Source organism: Pelodiscus sinensis, chromosome 11 (assembly GCF_049634645.1).
Source record: "Pelodiscus sinensis isolate JC-2024 chromosome 11, ASM4963464v1, whole genome shotgun sequence".
NCBI classification, from domain to species: domain Eukaryota; kingdom Metazoa; phylum Chordata; order Testudines; family Trionychidae; genus Pelodiscus; species Pelodiscus sinensis.
The window spans coordinates 7,041,094-7,060,210 of record NC_134721.1 but is presented as its reverse complement, the minus strand read 5'-3'; positions in this window follow the sequence as shown (position 1 = coordinate 7,060,210).

Genomic DNA, 19,117 nt, shown 5'->3' with positions numbered 1-19,117 from the left:
TCTCAAAGAACTGGAAGGGACCTTGAGAGGTCATCAAGTCCAGTCCCTTGCCCTCACAGTAGGACCAAGTACTATCCCTGACAGATTTTGCCCCAGATCCCTAAATGGCCTCTTCAAGGATTGAGTTTACAAGCCTGGGCTTAGCAGGCCAATGCTCAAACCACTGAGTTATCCCTTTCCTGAGGGCAGGGGACTGGACTTTATGGCCTCTTGAGGTTCCTTCCAGTTCTAGTGTTCTACGATTCCATGATTCTTTGATGGGTTGTCAATCAATAGTAGCTTGGGTAAGGGTGCGGAGGGGAGAGAGGAGAAGGAAGCATGTTGTGGAGTTCATTTAGTACATATGGAAAACAAATCAGTTGCAAACACCGTGAGCAGTGTAGTTTTCTATGCAACATTGTGTCTTACAAAGATAGTTATCTGAACAACCAAGGCCCTTTCACGTTGCTTGTTAGCTCTTTACAGACAAAAGGGATTTTGGGGGTGGAGGCGATAGTTAGAACAGCGCTAATGTTAAGAACTTTGGTTACCCTGCTGCTCATGAGGTTGCTTTGCTGCACAGAAAATAACACTACTGCTCCAATGACCTCTAAACTGCCTTTAGTGCAGTGATTGGCTAATAGGGAAAATTGATTTTTAACAGACTCACTCGTTCAGAGACCCAAACAAAATTGTCACTTCTAGTAAGTGTATTTTCAGTCAATCACGTAAGTTGGCTTCGCCATCAATCCATTCTTGCTGCCGGGAAAGGTGAGGATGTGTCAAATAATGGGGCAGGAGATCAGGCCCTGGAGACAGAGTCCTTGCCAACCCACAGATAAAAAGCTATTTAATACCATGTAGCGCTAATCACATGCAGTGCTGCAGGCAGAAAACACTTGGCAACAAAAATTCGGTATAACAAGGAGTACTGAGGTAAGGTACGAAAGGACAAATGTAGGTTGAATAGCAGGAAAACCTTCTAGAGAATGAGGGGTGCCCAGATGTGGAGTATTCTCCCACAGGAAGTGGGAGATTATCTTTGCCTGTAACTTTTCATGACAGATTAAGCAAAACAGCAGAACACGTAGGGTAGGGAAAAATCAGGGGAGCCGACAACCATGCCAGGCTGCTGAGCAAGGGAAGGGATGGGCCCATGCTCCGAGAAGGGGCAGGGCCCAGGGCAAAAGGGGCAGGGCTGGGGCAACTATCCTTTGTGCTACTCAGAGCACACCATGTTACCCCTACTCCAGCCCTTAGAGCTGCCTGGAGTGCATGCCACAGCCCTCCGGTAGCAATTTCAAGAGCCCGAGGTTCCAGCTACCATCAGCCCGGAGGCCCTGGGGCTCCCCTCTTTGCCCCCTCCCCCACGATGGCAGGCCTGGGAGCAATCCTTCTTTAGGCTGGAGATGGACTAGATATTCCAGATGGCCTTTTCCATCTCTGACACCTAAGCTCTGCACAGATAACGGGATTTGGGACGGTCTTTGCAAATGTGTCCCTCCATGTGCCAAATGCACCATTTTTGGCTCTGATGCCCTCCCAGTCTAAGTTTGTGTTCCTTTGGCCCAGTCCTGAGAACATTTCTTCCTGCTAATTAACTTTGTTCAGGTGAGCAGTGCCACAGACTTTGCTAGACTATCTCACCCTCCTCTGCTAAACTTGAGTTTGCTGGTTCATGAGACTCTGTTTCAGCCAACAGCTGCTACCCAGTTGATCATTTGTCATACAGTAAGAACATTAGATCACGTAGTCCTGTCTCGTCCAAGTGGGCTGCTTTTTGCAATAAAAGAGTGTCTGGTGGGATATAATTTTGCCACTAGAGAAAGGTAGGAAGACTTCAGTAATACTTGGCAGTGGTCCTTCCTGGACGGTACTATAATGTGTGCGTGGGGTGTGGTGGAAAGGCCACTGATTCGGGTGCCAACCCTCTGAATATCTCACCCAGTTAAGGTTTCTGAAGTGAAGCCCCCAAACACTGAGGCTCCACAGATGAATAGATATTTTTCAAGTCTTGGCCAAGGCATTTTCACTGCAATTGTACAGCATTGTATTTATGTAGCATTTATATGCAAAAATATTGTGTGTGAGATTGTATCCCCTGTGCAGCTACCTGAGTTCCATTTCATTGCCTGACAAACATTCCAGAAGACTGATAAAAACCCAATCTCATGCAGTGCAACCTGGTGCCGCAGATGAAAAGCTGCAGATGAAAACATGTGAAATTGATGAAAATCCTTCAGTGGGATAACTAGGTCCGGGGCATGCATGCCGCTGGGAAAGATGGAGTGCTTGATTCCTAGTGCACAGTGACAAAAATAAAAGGTTACAGAGAGCATGATCCATAGAGACAGTCATGCCCCTTTTCATTTCTATATCAACACCCATAGAAATGTTCACTCCTACGATCGTGCGCTGTCCCTTGTTCTGTCTGCTACACCGAATTCTAATTTACACCATTTGTATTGCTCATTGTCTGCATTTGTGGAACAAATAAGATTTAATGGTAACAGGAAGCAAACAAAGTTGTAAACCTCCTAAGTATTTTCCTAACTTCGGCACATATCGGAACCCCACTGTGCATAGGTGCATGGACTCTCAAATAGCAGGTACCAAAGGGCCAGCAAGCCTAATGCAATTCTCTATTTACTGTCAGCCATTCTAAAACATACATCTTGCTCTTCATTGTATAAACTTTGCTGCTTGCTGGGGCTGGATCCTTTATCTGAAAACTGCAACCAATGTAAGTTTTGATTTTGCAGCTCTCATTATTATGCATTTTGCTGCATACCATGCTGTCATTACATGTTTTGTTAATGTGCTAGTATTTAATGTGTAAGAATAACCTAATTTACCCAACAGGAAGGACAAACCACATGTGTTGATTATTTTAAGGGAATTGTTACATCTGAAATTTCACGACTGCACCTGGTTATGTTGATTAGCATCTGACTCCAGGAATAATCCCATTGATTTCAATGGGACTATTTGAGGAGTAAGATGCTACTCAGTGTAAAAAGGGGTGACTCAGAATCTGGTCCTTTTTGATGGAAACAATCTTCCCCTGGAGTGAAGCCTCATCTCAGATAGATTATGCAGACGTATTCTAATTTACTATAAATGGGGAAACAAACAGCTAGGTCCAAGATGCTCTTTTTAACCTGTCATCTGCATTTCTTCCTTACTTTCATTTTGCTGATTCTTATTGGTATTTTAGCTCTTTATGTATGTGCTAAAATGTTGCCCCCTGTCAGAAGCAATCAGACATGTAATAGACTGAAGACAACTTAGCTCAGGCTAGATAAGCTCATTTTTCAGGCCTGCAGAAGGCATCAAAACTCGCTTTTAGAGGACATGCTGTTTACATGCTGTTTTAGGTTGTTCTCAATAATTTATTATCCATTAATGTCTTTTTTCAATCTTACTTATTCTCCGTGGAGGCAGTCAAGTTTTATCCTACAGCCTGCTTAGCATAAGGGTGTGGAGAATAGAAAAGTTAATGGCTTATCCATTAAGGCCTAGAATTTTACGTCCTCTGGTTTTTCACAGACTTTGCCTTCGGTGGAGTGGTGGGTGTGGTTGAAATGCATTTAAATAATCAAAGGTATACATGACAGAATTCGGGGAACACATCAGACAAATCCAGCCAACCAAACTCTCTTTCTTAGGCTCCATTAAGCTTTGTATTGAGCTTCTCTAAATTCATCTTCCTCTATAAATGTTAAAATGGCTACTCAGACTAGGGCTTTCTGGAGAATTGGTTGGGCTGTCACTGGTTTCTGTTAACAAGAATCATCAGTGTTTACCCAGGGTGCCTGCCTCCATCACCTACTTGTTAAATTTTCAGTCAAGCGCCTCTTTATATTGTAGTATCACCTGGAGACCCCATCAGGATTAGAGTCCCATTATGTTAGGTCTGTGGTGCCCATGCCAGACACTAGCCCCATGTGGCTATTTGGCCCATTGAGTGTGGCTAGTTGGCTTGAACAATGTGGCTATTTAGCCAGTTGAGTGTGGCTAGTTCACTACAGTAGTAGCCACTATCGTGGCTGGTTGGACTGTGGTGTTAGGTGCTGTACATCAGGCCCACTAATGGGAGGAAGGGGGCGGACAGGAGCAGCGGCGGCGGCTAGAACTCTGGGCCCTTTAAATTGATGCCAGAGTGTGGTACTGTGTTCTCCTCAGGGCTCTGAGGGCTGAGTACGGGGGTGCAGTGCCACGCTTAGGATGGCATAGAGAACTGCCTTCCCTGCCCCGCCCCTTTGGCCTGAAGCCCCGCCCCTTCTCAAGGCACAGAGACAGCCTCCAACCACACCTTGCTCAGGAAGCTGTCGGCTCCTCTGCTGTACGAATGCATATTAAGAGGTTGCCTTTACCCAACTGTCTATTCCGGGCCACAATAGGCCTAGGAACTATTGTACTTGCAGTCCTCTGTGGTGTATTGCTCTCATACATTGTGCAAATAACTCACTGCAGTATTTCACAGGCTGTTTGACTGTAGTAACCAGAGCCGGCCCAAGCTACGGGCTGACCAGGCTACCGCCTGGGGCGCCCCATTGTAGGGGGACCGTGCGGAGCTGTCGCTCATGCACCACACTCCCAGGGGCGGCGCCGTGCTCCTAGGGCCCGGGGGCACGAATGGCTCAGGCCGGCCCTGTCAGTAACAAGAGCCATCCTTACATTAAGAATGTCTTTGCTGTGTTGCTGGCCCTTACAGTCTTAACAGATTTCTGTATTCATGGTAAATGTGCACAACGGCATCTATAGTTTGTCACTTATTAATTTTGTGAGGGTCAGATTGCATTAGGTGATTCATTGCACTCGTGTTTTTGGACCTGGGACACCATCTTTTACAAGAACTTTTTGTTATCGCCTAGTTGTTTGTTTGAAGTCTGGGGCCCTTAATTCTTAGTTTTATAGGTCAGTTTTAAGAGTTCAGACACAACAGGGATGCATCTTTTTTTAAAAATCATTTTTTAGTGCATGAGCCTGTGATTTTAAAATCTTTAGCTTTTTATGATTTGTATACCTGTTCAATGAGTCCTATCTTCCAGAAGAGACATGACTAGAATAACTGGCATTTACTAATGCCCCTTAAGGCTTTCTCTTTGTTGACTCTTATACCTTTGGCATTTAGATCAAGCAAGTTTATTCATCTTGAAGCCAAAAATCCCTTATGTAAAATTTTCAACTCTGTTTATTTATTATAAGCATTGAAAATCTCTCTCTCACTCAGGATTCTACCAGTGCCTGCCACTGCTCTCGCAACATCTGTGTAAGTAACCCTCTCCACCCGCAGCTGGTGAAAATGATCAGAAGGTTTCATGCATAATGCAAAAATAGGGGTTGCATTCGGGACTCTAATTTCAAGGCCATGTTTATACAATCAAAGTTTCCACAGGTGTATACGCAGGATTGAAGACAGAAACCACTGGGGAATGACCAAAGCAGATGCATGAGTTATTTCAGAAAGCATTTTAGGAAGTTTGAGTAATCTGAAATTAAAGCTGTACTTAGTATTGATATGTACTATAGCCCAGTTTCTCAAGAATCTGGACCACAATTTTAAAAAAGTCAAATTTCAGGAATCTCCTTTTGCCAAAATATTGTTTCTTGTAGCCCTGCAAATAACATTGTAGCTTGAACAATATAGTTGCTGCAACAGCAGGTGACACGTCTCTCATCCTTTAACCATCCCATTCTGTGGTTATTTGAGGACATATCGCTCCCTCTCCCCCTCCCTGCAGATCCATTAAATAGGAAATATCAAACAGAATCCTTTACGCCCAATGTGTATTCTTTAAACCAAAATGAGCACACGAGACACACTCTGTTGAATTGTTTTTGGCTCTGACTATTTTTAATGAGCATATTTTACATATATCAAGGAAACGCAAACATTTTGATTTGGCAAAATAGATTTGAATCTTCACAGGCAAATTCTCTGCTAGTATAAATGGGTAAAATGCCATTTAAGACCAATGGAATTGCATCATTTGCACCAGAAGAGAGTTTTACCAACAGCTGTGTCACAAAGGGCAACTAAAAGGTGTTTACAGTAGTCAAAGGGTATTATTTTCTCCTTTTTTTGCAGATGACATAAAATCAGTGCCCTGGCAATGTGTCAGTAAAGAGCAAATGAGAGTTTGCATAAGGGATGGAAAATGAGCCCCAAAAGTCATGGCTGAATTACATTTAGAGTTACTGATTTAAAATGTATTTTGACTTCAGTATGTCACCTTAAAAAGAGAGCCTACCATAAATTCCATGCAGCTCAAAAAATAACAGAAAAAAACTCTCCAACCAAGGCAAAAGCAGTGGTCAGAAACCTGCAACCACTTATCCTATAGAAGCTGGTCCACAAAACTGAAAATTTCCCCATCTCAGTGCCTACAAAACCCTGTTCTCCCGCACTAAAATTCCATGCCCCCGCCATATACATCCCCAAACCTCATCCCGCCCAAAGCTCCCCACAAACGGGTGGGCTGTGTAGCGTGTCATCAACTTCTGGCTATTTCAGACCAATGGAGGTGAATTCTAATGTAAAGAGCCCTGGCGGATAAAAACCTTCTCAGCGGCTCTCTCCTTTCTGTACCAACCAGCCCAGATGCCTCCACTAATGTTATCCCTGTCAAATTAAAATTAAAATCAATAAGATTCAATATTTCTCACTTCCTCTCCCAAATGTTGCTGTGTGCTATTGGAAATGAAGTTTGCCCACACGCAAGTGTATGGGAGTTTTGCCAATGAATTTGACGGGTGTAAGTTTGATCCTCTGAACAGCTGCCTCCCTGCATCTTAGAGAGGGCTGCCTTTCACGGATGGTCCAGAAGGACTATACTTTGTAGTGTTTTTGGGGAAGCTGAGGGATGAAAGCACTAGAAAAAGGTCCATGGCTATTCTGTATGACTCTCATTTCTTATTTTGTTTGTCAAGCCATTGTACTATATATGCAGAAAAATGGTTGCTGCTTTTCAGGCCCCAATCCTGCAGCAGGGTCATGCGACTGAACCCTGCACTGGCTTGGAGGGCTGCCAGCGTGGATCAGATTGTGAGCTTTGGACAAATCCACTTATTTCCGTGCTGAATCTTGATGATCAGTGGCAGTGTGAGGGTGTGCTTACCACACCCCGATTCTCATGCCTACCACACTTTCTGCCTGGCAAAGGATATTTTCACAGAGCAAACAAAGGCTTCTTTTCGTAAGTCAGGCTCGGATTATTGCATTGGGAATCCCCATTTCCCCCTCACTGACAGCAGTTCTACACCACTTCAGCGCCATTGATGTATTTGGCGTTCCTCCTGATTTACCATCTTCAATGTAAGAACGGAATCTCACTCTAGACGGAGGAATTTTTTTTTTCCTGCCATACACAACCTACAGTCTTGCAATGATACAGCTGAATCTAGCCAAGCAACCTCTAGATGGCTCTTGAGGCTTGTTTTGTCAATTAGTGCTGAAATAAGTCTGTCCCATGCACCCAGCGGATTTACTGGGCCCGTGTTGCTTTTCAGTATCAGAATAAGAATACATCAAGGAATGTTTTACTTACAATGAAACATTTCTCTTTGCATTGCCGGGCTTGCATGCATGTCAGAGGATCGTCACAAAGTGGAACACGGTTCATCTGAAGACAGACACGGATGTTAGCTTTTTAATATCGTGTAAAATGCCCTGCTGGCAGTTTCTACTTGTGTATGTTCTACAACAGGGTGGTTTTGTTTAAATTTGGATGTGTCCATTATCCCCCGATCATGTCTCCTTGTCTCTGTTTATGTTAAATAAAACCACCACGGTGGGTTTTGCTTCTGGGGAGACTCACCTTTCGGGTCTTGATAACTGAATAATTCACTGGAAGGTGGTGCCCTTCATGTTCTCTTCAACAAAACGCCAACTAAACGTTAAAAAAAGCATCTGATTGACAAGTGAAATCCCAGTGCTGGACTCCCATCAGAAATTCTGTTTACAGAAGCACAGCCCTTTTTCACACTGTAGAGGGCATCTGGGGTTCATTCTTGATTCACAAAGAAGGGGGGGGGAAGAGGGAAACTGAAGTTAGAAAAAAAAGAAAGCCAACACAGATGCTTAGCTAGATCTAAGGTGACTCTCATCATTTCAAACGATCTTTTATCCCAAATAAAACCTACACATAATTTGTTTTTATATGCTTTTCTTGTTGTAATCAGAAAGGGGATGAAAAGAAGTGGCAATTTAGAAGGAAATGTTTATCAGGCACATTAATCTCCCAGGCTCGGTCTACACTGAGAACTTAGTCCGAAATCCCCTCCCCCAAAGTTGAATTTGTAAGCGATACATCCACACAACCAAGCCTGTTATTCCAGAATAAGGGGCTTCAGCATTTGAACTCCATACTCCTACTTTTCATGAGGAATAACGCTATTCCCAAACGTATACGTCCGAAATAACGTGAGTGTGGATGCTCCAGTGCTGCTGATTCAAATTAATTGGCCTCTAGGAGGCCACCCTCAGCTCCCCCAGAGTGCTTCCTGGTGTTCTGAGTCCAAAGTAGCGCATCTACATTAACAGAGCCTGCCTTGGACTACATTTGATTCTTCCCCTTACTGTGGACATGGAAGTTTGAATTTGTAAAATCAGGGGCCCAGAAATTGAATTTAGTAAATTCAAAATAATCTTCTAGTGTAGACATGACCTAACAAACAAAGAGACATTTATACAGCTGACAGTATGCATACCTGGTCCCTGTGAAAGATCCAGAGTCCTCTTAAATGTTCCTCAACTCTGCATCTGGATCTTTTAATGGCTAACCAAACTCTGGGTGATCTGGGTGCTTACTCCACTGCTGGTAGATGAGGAAAAATAATGGTTTTAATATAGTGGTAATGAATGTTTCAGATGACAATTCCATTGTTACAGTTCAATTGAATGCAGATAATAAACTTTTTGCAAGACAAATTTCCTGACCTCCAAAAACAAATTTAAAAATGCAAGTCAAAAAAAAGTTTGCACAACTATGGATGCTTTCCCTGAGAAGCTGATTATTGGCTCCAAGGTAAATAAGAGTTAGAGATGCTGCCGGAAACTCACATGTGCATGTTTACATCTTGCCTCCAAGATAGTAAAGCATTACAGACTTTTTAATTATACATTGAGGCCTCAGTGACTAAACATCAGCCAGCTAATTTAACATTAATAAAGTGTGCAGCTAAGAAGGATTCTATGTATTCTTTGTTCCAAAGGTTAATATTTTTGCATATTGCTTATGTAAAACCATTAAAATATTTATGAAAAATTTATATTAGGGGACAGCACCAAATAACAGTAACTGGATGACTTGAGCCATAGTTTCAAGAAAATGTTTCTTCGCACTTCAAATATTACCCATCAATATCAGTACCCCAAGCCAGATTCTCAACTGGTGAAAACTGGGGTCCACTTTATTCAAATGGGGATCTGCAAATTTATATCAGTGGATGGTGTACTTGCTCACTACAGTGATACCAAGCGGAAGTGCTAGAACACAGATGTGCTCTTGCGGCAGAAACGAATGCTATAGAACTTGACTCCCTGGGCAATGCCTGAGTCGTTGTCCTAAAACAGGATAAATTCAATGTGATAAATATAAAACATTTACAAATGATATTGGAAAATGATAAAATTGATCAGCGGATCTTGTGCTTTGTGTCCAGTTCTGCCCCGGGTTAGGTCTATGGAGGAATACTCCACACCAGCGAATTTAGACAAGGCAATATTACTTAAAGCTGAAACTTCAATTGGCATGACTGTTTTCTGCTTTAAAAGTAATAGTGTGATCTGATCCAGGTTTTTAATGCAATGGAATGACCTGGCACAGTGGCTCTCAACCTTTCCACCGTATTGATCCCCTTTCAGGAGTCCTATTTTTCCTGCATAGCTCCAAGTTTCACTTCATTTTAAATCATGCTTACAAAAATCATGCAGAAAAATACAAAAGGGTCCCAACACACTGGCACTGACATTGCTCACTTTCCCATTTTAACATTAATTATAAAACCAATCAATTTCAATATAAATATTGTGCTTAATTTTCAGTATTTAGTACATAGAGCCATGGCTGTATCACTAGTGTTTTACAGCTTGAACCTCTCTAGTTCAACATCCTAAGTACCTGACTGGTGCCAAACCAGAGAATTGGCTAAAATGGCCATTGGAGCTTTCTTGCGCAAGAGAGCATCTACATTGGCACGGATGCTTTTGTGCAAAAGCACATCTCTTGCGCAAAAGCACATGCCAGTGTAGACGCTCTCTTGTGCAAATACTTTAACGCAAAAACTCTTGCATTAAAAGTATTTGTGCAAAATCTTGCCCTACAGTAATGCCAGTGGCTGGCAGCACTGGGTACTTTACAATTACTGGGCTCTGAGGCAGTTCCCCTTCCCCCCACCCCCTCTTCCACCATCAGTGGGCCTGGAGTCTGTTTCTGCAGCAAACAAACCCACATGCCCTAGTAAATCATGCCTTGCACCTGACAGAGCTCAGTTCTTAGGGAAGCCCATGGAGTTACACTGTAGACATTCACACAGAGCAGAAACTTGAACACCGGAAGGGGACCGATGGGCATGGCACCAATTTATAAACAACCATTTGTATATCAACTTCCTTTACAGGCCATAAATATATATTGGAAAAAAATCACGTTAGCCACAAAGTAATACCACAACCTGCAGATTACAAGGTAATTACACTCGAAGCAACCAAGTACAGTGCTCCAGAAATCATTTACCTCTTGGTGTGTGGAGCCAATATTTTCTGATCTTTCTTGCTAATGTAAAATGAATTATCATTGGGCACTCAAGCTGAGGAATGAACATCTTCTCTACCTGTATCTCTCACTTCTTAACACCCTGGATGACATTCTAATTTAGAAAGCAGCAATAACCATAGGGTAACTGTCTTTAAAAGTACTTACCAGGTAATTTTATGGTCTATGTTTAAAAATACAGTGTGGCAAGCTTATAGGTCTGGCCTGAAACAGCCCCCCCTCTTGTCAGGTGTTGAGCCTGATAGGGAATTCTAAGTGGGGACCCATTGAGACCCATTACACCACTCAGATAATGGGAAGTAGAAGTTACTGTCTAGACAGGGGTTTGAGTTGAACATTACATAGTGTCATTAATTTCTGGGTTAAAAAAACCAAACCCTTGAAAAGGGGGTATATTTGATTCCGATGCAGCATTGAGTTGTGTTTGAGAGCAGGGTATGCACAGCCATCTGCTTATAGATAGAAAAAAGAGTTTGTATAAAATATGACCTGGCCCAAACTTTCACCCAACACTTGAACTAGCCGCCCTAGTTTGAACTAGTCCAAGGAGGAATATTGGTAGTTTGAATTAAGAGTGTTAATTCGAACTACCTAGCCCGTGCCGTGTGTAGCTGTGGGCAGGTAGTTTGAGCTACTGGGCATTTAAAAATGGCGGCTCCTGGGAACATGCAAATGAAGCCCGCGATATTTAAATACCGGGCTTCATTTGCAAGTTCGAATGACTACGTTAGACACCCTAGTTCTAACTAGGGTGGCTAGTGTAGCCATACCCTATGAGATTAAAATATGTAGCTAGGTTTAGCTTCCAAATACAGGTTGGACCTCTTTAATTCAGCACTCTGGTCCGGAAACATCCATGGTCCGGCATAATATTAGTTAGCCAGATGTCCACTTATCAAGGTGTAGCCAAGTTTCCCGTGGTCCCATAAAGTTTGTTTACAGCCACCAGTCTTGGCTCTCAGTGTTCTGTGCTGTTATTTAGCGCTAATTTACCCCTAAATGTCTTCTAAGTGTCCATTAAGCAGTGGAAGTGTTGGTAATGCTGCTAGACAATACTGACCTTGCATGGGCCAGCAAATTTTCTGGTTTGGCATCAGTCAGGACCCGAGGGTGCTGGACTAGAGAGGTTCAACCTGTACACTTACAGATTTTTGTCCATTCACAGGCAAGTTTGGACGGTGTTTAATTCCATTACACTGATTCTCAGGAAAAAAATAAGTTGCTTATCTTTTCTTCAGTTCAGTTCGACACTGTCATGACTAGAAGTCACTAAATAGAAAGTGCTCCTTAAATTGATTTTTTTTAAATTAGGTGTCCTTTTAGATGTTTGTAAAATGCTGATGGAGACCACTTTACTGGACTACAATATCTGGTCTTCAGGTTTTCACTGGAATAGCCCACAGTATAAGTATAGTTATTATGAAATTTGTTGTTTAGGCTCCAATTCAGGAAAGCCTTTAGGAATGTGTCAAAGAGCTTTCCTGAATAAGGGCACTTTCCTGAATTGAGGCCTCATAATTTTATACCTATTGTCTTTTACATCTTTATCTACACCAAGAGATGAAAGTGACCAGCTCAGTACACTACTCTGTGTAATTTCTAAGATAGTCTTCATGAAAAACTAGGCATACAAGGACATGACAGTATATTTCTTATTGTCATCATTCACAGCTAGATGGTTTCTGGTGCTCTTTCAGTCCTGCCCTAAATTGACTATCAAAAGATATCCTGGCTATGAAGGCTGAATGGCTTTCTATAGACTTCTCTCTGACAAATGTTAGATGACTTGGTAGGCGTGGCATCCTCAGTGGAGTAAGGCCAGGTCTACACTGAAGGGGAAGGTCAAATCATACTCCAACTATGTTAATTACATAGCTGGAGTCGACATACCTTGATTCGAGTTTCCCAGCTGTCCCTACAGTGGGAGGTTGTAGTAAGACAGCTTGGTCTCCCTTTGACCCAGAAGGAGAAGGACCCCCAAAGAACCCCTAGTGGATGGAGCAGAGCAACCCAGCTCCACCCCCAGGAAGCAGAAAGGTGGGGGCAGAAGTATAAAAGCAGAACTAAGAGCTCAGTTGGGCTCCAGCCACAGAGGAAGCCAGATGCTCTTCCCGAGCTCCTGAGAAGGAAGGCTCAACCGCACCATTCTAGAGAGGAAAACTGGCCTGGCACTATTGGATCCACAATACTGGCCTCAGCTGCCAGAGCTGCTACCAGGCTCAGAGGACTGGCCAGGGCTGCTCAAAGTATTGCTTGACCCCAGCCCAGAACCAATGGACATCTGCCAGTACCATCGTCTCCAATGGACCCGGAGGAGCAGGGACTAAACCAGGTAGGCCCCATGGGGGGAACTGGGAAGCAGCTCAGGGGTAGATGACCCATTTCTGGCTGAGGAAATGGAGGTCATCTGGGCAGCGTGTTGCAGTCAGGATCCCTGCTGATCCTGTGACCTGGTTGGCATGTTTCTGCCAACACCCCTGCTGACCCAGTGGCAGCCCGCGCTGCCACTGTTAGGGCCCTGGGCTGGGAGTCAGTGGAGTGGGTGGGCCTGTATCCCCTCCCTCCCACCACCCTACACCTTGGGTGGCAGGTTCCCCCTGTTGCAAACAAACCCCTGTGCTTGTCAGCTCTCTGCCAAAAGGAGCCCCGACCAGCACTCAGCTTGAGAGGCCTGAACACCTAAACTGCTTGCCTGAGTTGTTTGCTGCCCTGCCCTGAATAAGGGCATGGGCATATGAACTGCTGCTCAGCCTGTAGACAGGTCTTGGCCTTTAAACTGTTTGCAGCTCTGCCCTGAGACAGAGCCAGGCCTTTGAACTACCACTCGGCCTAAAGAAGGTTTGAACCTTTGCTCTGTTGCCCCGCCCTGTGCAAGGGCTGGGCCTGTGAACTGCTGCTTGTCCAGAGCATTGGCCTGAGCCCCAGGACTTTTGATTTCTTCAATGTGAGCTAGGGCCAGGGTCAGATGACCGTTTTGCGGGGCCCCCCCTTTGCCACGGCGCATGCGCGGGGCTTTTTGAAGCGCAGGGCCCGGGGTGGCCACCCCGTTCGCCCTGCCCTATATCCGCCCCTGGCCAGGGCACTTGAGCTACTGTTTAGCCGGGCTATAGGCCAGAGCCCACTAGACTGTGGCAGGCCAGCCCTGAAGCAGTGTTCTACAGGCCTACTAGCTCATCTGAATGCTGTGTAGTGAGGTGGCTTGATCTCCCTCTAGGCAGGGACTAGGACAGAAAGGCTGTGTCTACACTGGGCCACTTACTCCGGAAAATCAGCCATTTTTCCGGAATAAGCTGAGAGCTGTCTACACTGGCCCTTGAATTTCCGGAAAAGCAACGATGCTCTACTGTACAAAATCAGCCACTATTCCGGAAAAACTATTCTGCTCCCGCTCGGGCAGAAAAGGGCCAGTGTAGACAGCCCAGTAGTCTTTTCCGGAAAAAAGCCCCGATCGCGAAAATGATGATCGGGTCTCTTTTCCGGAAAAGCGCATCTACATTGGCCACAGATGCTTTTCCGGAAAAAGGGCTTTTCCGGAAAAGCAGCCTGCCAATGTAGACGTTCTTTTTCAGGAAATACTTATAACGAAAACTATTCTGTTTTAAGCATTTCCGGAAATTCATGCCAGTGTAGACACAGCCAAAGCTGACAGGAGCAAACATTCCCGTTGGCTTCTCTTACTCCTCACAGGAGCAGGAGTACCGGTGCCAATGGGGGTGCCCTTGAGTTCAATTGAACGGGTCTTAACTAGACCTGCTAAATCGAACTCCGGACGATCAATTGAGGCAACGTCAATCTCCTGCTGAGTGAAGACGTGGCCTAGAAGAGCAATGTGAAATAAGGAGATCTGAAGCATGAAAGAGCTCAGAGCCTGTTGACCTTGGACCATATTCAGCTGGCTTGATAGTTCAACTCATTGCAGTGGAGCTGTGCTTAGTTATACCAAGACTGCAAACAGCCCAGAGGACTTGGATAATAAAAGAGGGTCTGGGTTAGGGAGTCTGGTACAAAGATCAGCAGGACACAGAGAGGGTGCAGATGGGAGAAAGGAACCTGCTGAGCAGGAAGAATTTTAGCCTTTTGTTGTAGAACTTCTTTTTGCCAGATGTCTGCAAGGCAAACAGAAACCACCCCATGCCTGCTGCAGTAAAACGTAATCTCTCTGACACACAATGGCAAGGGAATCCAGCCCGGGCCCAATCCTGTTCCCACTGAAGCCGGTAGAAAAACTCCCCTAGACTTCATCAAGGCAGGATCATGCCCTAAATCCACAACTTTGAAGAGACGTGTTTGCGGCCATTCATCCTGGCAGGCAACAGTTCACCAGAGAGCTTATTGCATATTAAAGCCGCACGTGTGAGGCCGAGGCAAGAGTTGTGCACAGATTCCTTTTATTTTATTTATTTGAAGGATCACAGTGAATGCACCTGGAGCTTCAATTACAAAAGATTCCGGAGCTCAATGTAGCGTGTGCTGTGAACTTGTATTAAATGAGCAAACGCCAATGGGAAAGCGGCTCTTTTAGAGAAATAAAGAATTAGCATAAATTAATAGAGTTCCATATGTACAAGTTCTACACAGTAACAAAGTATCTCATCACCAACATATAAATATTTAATTGAATTCTGCCTGATGCTGGTACATAGAGTTACAGCTAGGCAGAGAATATGAATTAAGAAGGGAAAAATAAGCATTCTGCTATTAAGGCTTATAGAAAGGCTATCATACTTGTTACTGCTGTGCTATTCATTCTACTTTACGTGTGTGTGTGTGTGTGTGTGTGTGTGTGTGTGTGTGTTCGTATTGATGTACAGTCTCAAGCCAATCCCAGAAATGTTCCCGGGGGAAGCAGGTAAGTTGTCAGCAGTTCAGCAGAGGAATTGCAATGCAGACGATTGCAATTTGCTTTTTGCGATCCGAAGCTCCGGATGTCACGGGGAGTCTTTTCGGTTGTGGCAGGGTCGGTCCCACGCCTGGGTCCCAGACCCCTGTTCTGCCCACTATCCCACAGTTTAGCGGCTGCAGTGTAAGACTCGCTCAGCGTTTGGTCTTCTGTCCCTCAGCAAAACAACGGAGTGTTGGGCCGTTGCCCCAGCCCAGTCGGGGCTGAGTCAAAAAGTCCTCCTCTGGCCCTTGGGGATAGGGAGTCTTCAAACTCTCCCTGCTCGAGCCCCTCACCTCTCCCTGCAGCCTTTAGCAGGGCTGGTGTTGTTCCCTGCTCAGCTCCTCTGAATCTCCATATCACTTGTTTGTGCCTCTCCACGTCCCCTCTCCAAAACTACTCCCCAGCTCTCCACCTTCACTCTCCAAACTCCTTCTCCACTCTCCACACCCTCCCCCACAGGGAGGGATTTTAAAGAGGTCTCTTGGCAGCCTGAATCAGCTCACCTGGCCCTTAATTGATTGGTAGTAGCCCCGTCTCAGCTGCCAGAGCTGTTGCTGTTCCTTTCCGAAGAGCTGCCTCTCTCTCCTTCTACCAAGCCCTTTCACCTGCTCTGTCACACCCTAGACTTCAATGAGTGCAGATCAGGCACAGTCGCTGGCTACACACAGAGAGGACACTTGTCACGCTTTCGAAGAAGGTCAAGCAGCCCAGAGCACCTCATGGGTATGCTGTAGCCTCTGCACCTCAGCAACCAGAGTGAGACAAGGGCTCTAAAGTTGACACCAGACTGCTCTTTATGAGTGACCTGACAGGATGGCTCCCACAGGCTCTGAGCATGCAGGCCGTGTTACACCATCCCGTGAGAGACCCCTCACAATGGGAGGCCGTCTGATGATTACAAATGGCTGATTTTAAAGAGAAAGTGCCCACCATATATTCCAAGATGGCCGTCTTTTGGCCCAAGGCAGCCACCTTTTGAGGGTCTCATGATAACTTTTAGAAGGGAGAAAATGTGTCAAAGGCATCATGGAGATAAGGTGGGTGAGGTAATATTTGTTACTGGACCAACTTCTGTTGGTGAAGAAGACAAGTGTTCACACTTTCACCAAGCTCTTTCTCAGGTCTTCTGTGTAAGCTAGAAACTTGTCTAGTCCCCCAACAAAGCTTGGTGTTCTAACAGATATTACCTCACCCACCTTGCCTCTTTTGTATCCTGGGACCGACACTGCAAACCTCACAGCAATCATGTTAGTGCTTACAGTATGTGCATTGTTTGCCCATATTGTGAAAGATATTAATCGACTTTAACTTGCAACTGAGGGTGGGTGTGTTTACACTACAGGGTTTTGGCAACAGAAGTGACCTTTTCTCGACAAAAGTAAACCTGCATCTACAACTACCACCATGTTCTGTCACCAGTAAGTCGACAGAATGTGGCAGTTTTGTTGACGGCGGTAAACCTCATTTTATGAGGGGCTTGAGCAGGTAATGACTTAATGCTTCACCATCTCCTGCCACTCACAGTAACTGGAATTTGGGTGTACAGGATGAACCTCTCTAGTCCATCACTGCCAACATCTGTGGTCCAGCATGATTTTAGTTAGCCAGGTGTCCACTTATCATGGGTGTCCAGCAGTCCCATAAAGTTTGTTTACAGCCACCAGTCCTGATTCTCAGTGTTCTGTATGTTGGTTTAGCTCTGATTTACCTCTACATGCCTGCTAAGTGCCCAGTAAGCAGTGGAAGTGTTGGTAATGCCGCTAGACAGTATTGATCTCCCATGGGTCAGCAAATCCTCTGGTTCGGCACCAGTGAGATCCCAAGGCTGCTGGACTAGAGAGGTTCATCCTATACAGACAATAGATTGGACACCATTAGTCTGCTTTTCCACCAGATTTTCTTATTAAAAACCAGGGATTTGGCTGCTCTAGTATGGCTGTGGTATTTCATTTATGGAGATCGGTAATTGTGAGAGTGCCCAAAGGTGAGTGGGGAGTACGAGACATAATTTGCTAGATTCTGTAATCTGAAGTGACGTGTGAGCAGGATTTCATTTGCTGGGTTCTGTAGTTATATGTATGAGCATGGGGGCTTCTGGAGGGGTAGGCCTTTATTTGCTAAGTTCTGTAACTGTGTGTTCATGTGCATGTGTGCAGGCATGCACTGGTTCCCATTTTCATTTGCTGTGCTCAGTGATCAAGAGCAGACGTGTTTGACTATATTTCTTGAGTTTTGGAAGAGAAATATGCGGCAAACAGTTTAAATGACTCCACATCCACTGGGTAATATGTCACCTGCTAAGACTTCTCTTTGTGTTAGTATATCCCGGCATTTTATTCATGGATTTTATTTTAAACAGCTCTCTGTACAGCAGGCTTCAAGAAATAACTCTTTTCATTGACCACTCTATTTTCATTTGCAGCTCCTTCATTAGTGTGATAAACGATCTCTGGAAAAGCAGAGAAAAATTCTATAATAAACAGTAGGAAAGAACATAAAAAAAAGCCAGCCAGTACATCTACAATCTGCACTGTAGCGTGGATTTCTCCAGTTGCATATCCAAAATGTTGCAGCTTTAGCAGCAGCATTCCTATTGGAATGAATAGCATCCATGTGGTGGAAATCTTAGGCTGACACCTCCAAAACGTACCATATTCTTGTAAAGGTGGGACCTCCCTGGTTCAGCACCTTCGGGACCTGGTCAGTCCCCAAGAAGGGATTTTGCCAGACCAGAGGAAGTCAATTCTGGCTCCTTTGCTGATGCACTCCAGGATCTCCCAGCAGACCAGGCGGAATCCCCTCTGAGCTTAATGCCCCCACCTGGCTCCTTTGCCAGCGGGTCTGGCTCCCATCTTAACCAATGGCCTGGCTGCTGGGCTCCCTGTCCCTGAGCCGCCAGCCCTGGCAGCTAGGCTGGGCCATGCAGCCAGTCTGGCCCCAACCCTGGCTGCTGGGCAGGCTCCATGCCCCTGACTAGGCTGAGCTGCTGGGTCCAGCCCTAGCCACCAGATTCTGCACTGCCAGCCCCCTGCCGCCCCAGCCACTCTGGTCTGGCAACAGCCATGGTTCTACTGGACCATGGATGTTGCTGGACCAGAAAGTCCCAGACCACAGAGGCTTAACCTGTCGTTATTCTCAGTGGCTACGTCTACACTGGCACCCTTTTCTGGAAATGCTTAAAACCGAACAGTTTTCCGTTATAAGTATTTCCGGAAAAAGAGCATCTACACTGGCAGGCTGCTTTTCTGGAAAAGCCCTTTTTCTGGAAAAGCGTCTGTGGCCAATGTAGACACGCTTTTCCGGAAAAAAGCCCCGATCGTCACTGGCCCTTTTCCGGAACAGTTTCCCAGAAAAAGGACTTTTGCCTGAGCGGGAGCAGCATAGTTTTTCCGGAAAAGCAGCTGATTTCTTACAGTAAATCGTCACTCCTTTTCTGGAAATTCAAGGGGCCAGTGTAGACAGCTCGCAGCTTATT